The following is a 7199-nucleotide window of genomic DNA, read 5'->3' on the forward strand; positions in this document are numbered from 1 at the left end:
CTGTAGTTCCTGGCCTTTTTGTCGTTTGCCTCGCAGTCATGGTTAACGATAGCTCGATTTCTAACAGATTAAGTGCTATTTTTAGGCTATATGGAAGACTAAAGCCGCGTTTCCACCAAAATTACCCGGAACTTTCAGTCCCAGGAACTCCTTTACCAGGAACTAAAAGGTTCCTTCAGCCAATGGTTGTCTGCGTTTCCACTGGGGTCTAAAGTACCGCGAAGATTAGGCAAATTAGCCCACTGACGTTGTCGTCGGTCCATCTGTCATATGATTTCTTCTGTAACCCCATACTACCACCGAAGTAGCCTACATTATTTTCTAATAACCGGGACAGCCCGGAGGGGTTTATTCCACTTATATACAACGGGTTACCAACAATGACTATATATGGTTACTTTTGTATTTATTGATTTTCATATATCCTCTCAAACACATTCATTAACAGCAGAAAACATGCGCACGTTGTAAACAATTTGCTGTTTTATTACTTTCTCGTCGTCAATTCCATATAGGCTAATCGCAAAATGACAAGAATAGAACGAAAACTCGGACTTGCGTGAAAATGTAAATTAGTAGTGGTACAGCCACCGTTTGCTTTCCTTCGAAGTTACTGCTAGCCGAGCAGCGAAGTGTGCCCTCCAGATGCGAACCATGCACCATAAATGAGTCCATAGTCTTCCTGGTCTTTTCGTGGAATTGAAAAATGGCAGTAAAATTGAGTAAAATTACGGCAGTCTGAAAAAGCTAAAGGGAAGATTACTAGAATTAACCTGTTATTTTACCCGGATAAAAAGTGCGGAAGGTGATTTCCAGTTTGCTTGTACTGTATCACCAATGTTAATTATGCAGAACTACCGCATACCTCACATAACTGTATCAAACGTTTTGAGTCAATTACAACGAGCTAACAAAGAAAATCCGGAAGAAAATATTCAGCAACCGAATTAATCCGTTTGAATGTTTTGGTAGCCTACGTAATATGCTGTCCCAGCACGAATGCTTAGCATTTTATAAAACGAATACTAAAGCAAGAAAAGAACAGAAGAGCACACGTTATAATTCCAAGACGTTGACAGGCTATAACCAAAAGTAGGCTACTGCGCCGCATAACATACAAGTTTGATTTGTTATTATGAAAATTAATTGGTTTGCCGCTGCATATTTTCAAACATGGCGGGTAATGGCGGAAAATAAATACAACACAAATGCTACGAGTACTCGACCAATCAGAAATGTTCAGCGCTGCAAGCTCCACCCAAAAGGTTCCTGTACTTTCGGAAAGCACTACCCCCCGAGCAGGAACGTTTTGGGGGGTAAAACAAAGCCCCCAGAACTAAATTTAGACCCTAGTTCCTGCGGTGGAAACGCACTGAGTTCCTCAAAAGGTTCCTAGTTCCGGGGTAAAGTTCCTGCGGTGGAAACGCGGCTTAAATGTGCCAAAATTAAATAAATACATGTGGATATAAATAAATAAATAAATAGGCGTGCTTCGGCAAGCCCACTCCTGATATCTTTCATATTGTTTTATTATCTGCACGTTCCGCCCAATTATTCTAGCTCTAGCTACCTGATATTGTGTGTGGGTATAATGGAGAGACACGATTCAAGTTAATGACAAGTTTAATATGAGGCTGGATATGTTGAAGCCATCAAGCTTTTAAAAGAACTCCAGCACAGAAAAGAGAGAACAAGGAACAGAGAAACAAATATATTTCGAGAGGGGGATTGCAGTGCTATCGTCAAAATTAGCAACACAGTTGTAAACTGACAACACGCGGTTAGATTTTAAAACCGTAATAGTAAACTTTCAAGGACATTTTAAGCTATTAAACAAACTAAATTGTTATAGCATTACGTGGGATAGTTTAATTATTACATTATATTATTGCATTTTTAGTAAAATTTCGCGACGTTGTCGCCTCAAATCGGTTGGTAATGGATCCCCTTATGCTAGCTACCCTGTCGTGCCTTATTAGTTACTTTATTAAATTAGTTACTTTATTAAATGTCACAGAATTAACAAAATAGCTATTTTATGCCAATTTACTGCAAGTGCCAGTTTACCTGAAAACCAGTAACGTTACGACAACTCCTTTTGAATAGGAAGTGAAAGTGACAGTTTGAAGAGTGAGCGTCTCTCCTTCTCGGGGGCTGGTTGCAGAGGCGGCAAATTAAGTAACATAATCTCATTTAAAAAAACAAGTTTTTAACGTACAAAAATGCCAAGTTACTCAAAAGTATTGATATCAAAATGACGCCAAGTTACGGTACTACAAACAATGTAGGCTATCTTGCCTCACCGAAATTACATAAAATGTAGCCTATTTCAAAGCTACCCAATATTTCCTCAATTCTTTCAAGTCACTTGGCCCTGTGTGTATAAGCATGCACTACATGGACAGGCCAAACGTGGATGGCTCTCTCACAGTCAAGATTGATTGAATAGGCGTGTAAATGTCCAATTTGTATTGTTATATATGTATTTCGCCGCCCAGCCTTTTTGTTGCGTGAATGATAGTATGTTTCTTGGTATAAGTGTGTGTTCGTAAATGTGAATGTAATGCTGAGAGGGAAATGTCCCCATGGGGATAAATAAGTTCTCTATGTATGTATGTACAATATGTATTTTACATGCAGTATTTACGTACGTAGCAAATATACAATAACTTGTACATGTACTCAAATTCAGTTCAGAAGCAAGTATAAACATGTTTTCTGGAGAAATATGCTTCCTGTAGTTACTCAGCAGCAGTTTTGTACATTAATTTCAATGTGTTCTATGAGGCAATTCGAAATATTTGACTCTTTGATCTGACACAAAGTTTGCATGATATTGTAAAATGGTAAGATTACAAAACACAGGGCCAAGTGACTTGAAAGAATTGAGGAAATATTGGGTAGCATTGCTTTGAAATAGGCTACATCTTATGTAATTTGGTGAGGCAAGATAGCCTATATTGTTTGTAGTACCGTAACTTGGTGTCATTTTGATATCAATACTTTTGAGTTGGCATTTCTGTACGTTGAAAACGTGTTTTTTTATGAGATATCATTTCTTTTTGCAAAGCGTTTTATCATGAGAGTGAGAAATGCGAAGTGACCCTGTAAGAAACGGTTGTGGATTATGGCTATCCTTGTGTGAATTTGTACAGTATGATGAGTGTGTACTGTTTAGCAGTTTCGGTTTGCTATATATGTAAAACAGTGGCTGTGACAAAGGGTGCGGTGGCGTAAGCATAAACGCAACAGAAACGCAGGTGAAATATGGCCAGTGTATGTATGTACTCACGGATTTGACAGCCATCCAACGAGCCTTGATTGAGAAAAGAATCAGCAAGCCCGTAGAATTAGAGCTGCCTAGGTCGCAACTTGTGTACCCTGCTGTCCTGCTCCGTTGTCTGTTATTTCGTGGAGATGCACTTTTAGTGTTTGTAAGGTTTATAAGGCATTTTGATAGGCTTATCTGCAGGTGGGAATCCTGTTCGCTGCTTTGCTAAACTAGGACCGGAAAACTTGATAGTGGAGAATAGGAGCAGACGCATATGTCCCAGCAGGCTTTGCATATGAGAAAATAACAACAATGTGAGAGAAATTAGGACGAAATGATGAAATTGGGTAGTTGAAACAATATGTTTTTAGCAGAATGGGTATGTAGGTGAAGGTTGAGATGATCACAGACTAGTGCGGAGTAAGTAAAGTGACCATGAGCGAGCTTAGTTTCCTTATGGAACGGTATATATAATAGTCGGTGTAAAGTATCTCCTGTTGAAGTGGAGGGTTAAGTAACGTGTAAAAACTATTGTACTGATGTGCTTTTTTTCTCCATGTTCAGTACTAGTAGTTATACTTATGAGTGAATCATGATTTTAAATGTAATGTTTTAATGGGGAGTTACAAACAATTACTACGTATGTACGTTCTGCATGTGGCTAGATAGAGAACAGGGCGAGGTAACATGAATGTAGAAACGTGGCGTTTGCTGATAAGAAGGTTTTGTACGGTAGCCAAGTGAAGAAATATAGTTAGTAGAAATGGCAGAGTGGTGAACCGGTGTAACTTTTAAATAAAATGAATACATTTGCCGTCATGAAATGCATATGGGTGGCCGTGAGTGAGTTTTGTTAAAGCAAATATAAGAGCGTAAGTAGTGTAAAGGAGGAAATGATCTGCCTGAGGGCGAGGCGGGATTCAATCCTTAAACCGGAGGTTTACCTGTCTGTGACTTTGTTAGGGCAGCACCATGACATAGCTATGCAATGTGTGAAATATCATTAGCAAACCTGTTCGTGGTTTTAAAGAACACGGGCCAGTAAGCACAGAAGAGCTCCCGTTGAATCCATATGACTTTGCAATATTGTAGCCGGTTAATAACTGAACGTGCAGACGGTACGTCATAATGCAGTGTATACGTTCAGTGAACGGCGGGTAGATATGGTGCAAAAGCAATAATTGAGAAGTAGTAGACAATTATTAGTGAGGGTAAAAGCAGGTTAAAGAAACGTGTCCCTAGCTGGGCTTGAACCTAAGACCCTGTGGTCCCAAGACTGTAACCTGACCCACTAGGCCACAGGCAGATTAGCTGTTTAAACTGGAAATGTTTCAGAGTAAGAAGGTATGGGTATTTTGCATGTGTATGCAAGTTTTTGATTGGGTTGTGAGGGTGAGGATTTGGCTGATGCCGGTAAAATGTCCAATGGGGAGACATGTTGTTAGTGGGATAGGCGGCAGGAAAAATAAGAATGAGAAGAAGAAGAAGAAGAAAGAGGAAGAAGATGGAGAAAACGCAAAATCCCCTTAGTTTGGGGCTTTATTGTGTGGACATGTGAAGTTGTTTATGAAATCTGTCGGTTGAAATGGGGTCAGAATGTACAGAATTTAATGTTTTTAAGGGTGTCTGTGGCTGTTGTGGTTATTTCTGTGGGGAACCCTGAAAAGTGCCAAACTCTCGGTGCTGTATAGGTATGGGGCATGCCCCCGCCAAGGCGAACTTGGCGGGATGGCATACCTGCCATCCCAATAGTCAGTTGGCCGACCTATCTGAGACGTTTGAAATAAGAAGAGATAAGAGATAAGAAGAAATCCACCTATGGGCCGATGCTTACGTTATGAATAGAATGCAACGTTACAATCTCAGGCCGACATCGGCGAGACGTATGCTATCTGGACGTTATGAATAGAATGCAACGTTACAATCTCAGGCCGACATCGGCGAGACGTATGCTATCTGGGATCTAGTCCTACAGTTTAAAATGACCGGCTAGCAAAAAATTAAGCTTTTAATTAACAACAAATCATTGGTCAGAAAATTAGCAAGAATCAAACAAATGCACTCCTGATACCTCTTGTGCCACCATTTGCTCGTTTAGGCCCTAGGTCTACTTTTGCTGCAGTGAACTGTTTGGGGAAAAGCTAGAAACAGGGAAATTCACTTATACAGTAGACAAATTAACATAATGTCAAATAAAAGAGTCACGTTTTGTATTTGGTTGCATATCATTTGCATGCCATGACTTGCTGATGTCTGTGACCTATCAACATCATCGGAGTCTGGATATCTTTTTTCAGATTGTCCTACAAGCGATACAAAAACTCTTTGCATTTGAATGGATCTCTATGGGACTTATGCTGATACAGTATAGAACATATGTGTTGGCTAAATGGCTTTAAGTCATCAAGGGTCCAAGGTATCAAATGAGCCTCAAACCACCGTGCTGCTGCTAGATATGCAGTAGATACTACAAGCATTGTTTCTCCTGATTAATTTTCCTGTTGAACTAAATGCTACTCAAGTATTATAGTAAAAATAGGCCTACCCAGGATGATAATTAATTTCTTCCCATATTACATCACATTACATGTATGCTTTTGAATACAGTTATGTTGTGTTTATAGCCTAGGCCTACTCATGTTGACAGGCGTCTAAAACTTACCAGTTGTTGGTCCTTCTGGTGGTGTGCTTAGTGGAACCATCGGTCCTGGCTCTGAATGTGTGATAGATGAAGAACCTGGGGTTGGGACAGGAGGTCTGATAGATGAAGGACCAGGAGTTGGGACAGGAGGTCTGGTAGATGAAGGACCAGGAGTTCAGACAGGAGGTCTGATAGATGAAGGACCAGGAGTTGTGACAGGAGGTCTGATAGATGAAGGACCAGGAGTTGGGACAGGAGTTCTGGTAGATGAAGAACCAGGAGTTGGGACAGGAGGTCTGATAGATGAAGGGCCAGGAGTTGTGACTGGAGGTCTTGATAGATGAAGGACCAGGAGTTGTTACAGGAGGTCTTATAGATGAAGGACCAGGAGTTGGGACAGGAGGTCTTATAGATGAAGGAGCTGGGGATAAGACAGAAGCCACAGTTGAGGCTGAAGCTGTTGCTGGAGTTGGAGCTGAAGGTGAGGCAACAGCTGAGGCTGTAACTGGAGCAGGAACTATGACTGGGGTAAATGCAGGAGCTGGGGTTGGGGCAGGAGCCTCATTTGAGGCTGGGACTGGAGCTGTTGCTGGAGTTGGAGCAGAAGGTGAGGCAACACGAGCTGTAATTGGAGCAGGAACTCTGTTTTTGGACAGCAATCTTACGATAAGGATTCACCAGATTCCCATCTCAGTCACCAGGAATGTAATGTCTTCCTCAGCCCCAACCACTGCCCCAGCTCCTGAATTTACCCCAGCCAATGTGGAATCCCCAGATGCCTTGTACCATAGACATATATACATAGACGCCACATTGGCCGCCATATTGCCGATATGTCGCCTATTTCATATATAGTTGCAAATCAGTTCACGTTTTCCTGTCTGTCGAACGAAGATGGTCGATAATAGGTTAAAATTATTGTGGTTATATTCAGTTTAATTCTTTCATAATCAAAACACGACTTGCAAGAAAACATTGGTAGGTAGCTAACAAGCAAAGCTAGCCTTACAATCAAGGTTATTTGATGCTTACAATCCTACTCAAGTTAGCTAGCAATGCATTTATTACTTTCTAGCCAGCTTGCCAGGTTTAAGTTAACTGAGGCAATTCCTTATGACAATTAATTATTTTCCACCACATAAGTAATTCAGTTCATGTAAACCTAACGTTAATACACACTCCTCTCTTGAGCGTCTAGCAGCGATTATAGCCTAACTATTGAGATTCTAAGTAACTGGAGATAAAACTTTTTTTTGTACTCCACGTAGATCATAAACCCTTGAATAT

The sequence above is a fragment of the Anguilla anguilla genome, chromosome 1, assembly GCF_013347855.1.
Source record: "Anguilla anguilla isolate fAngAng1 chromosome 1, fAngAng1.pri, whole genome shotgun sequence".
Lineage (NCBI taxonomy): Eukaryota > Metazoa > Chordata > Actinopteri > Anguilliformes > Anguillidae > Anguilla > Anguilla anguilla.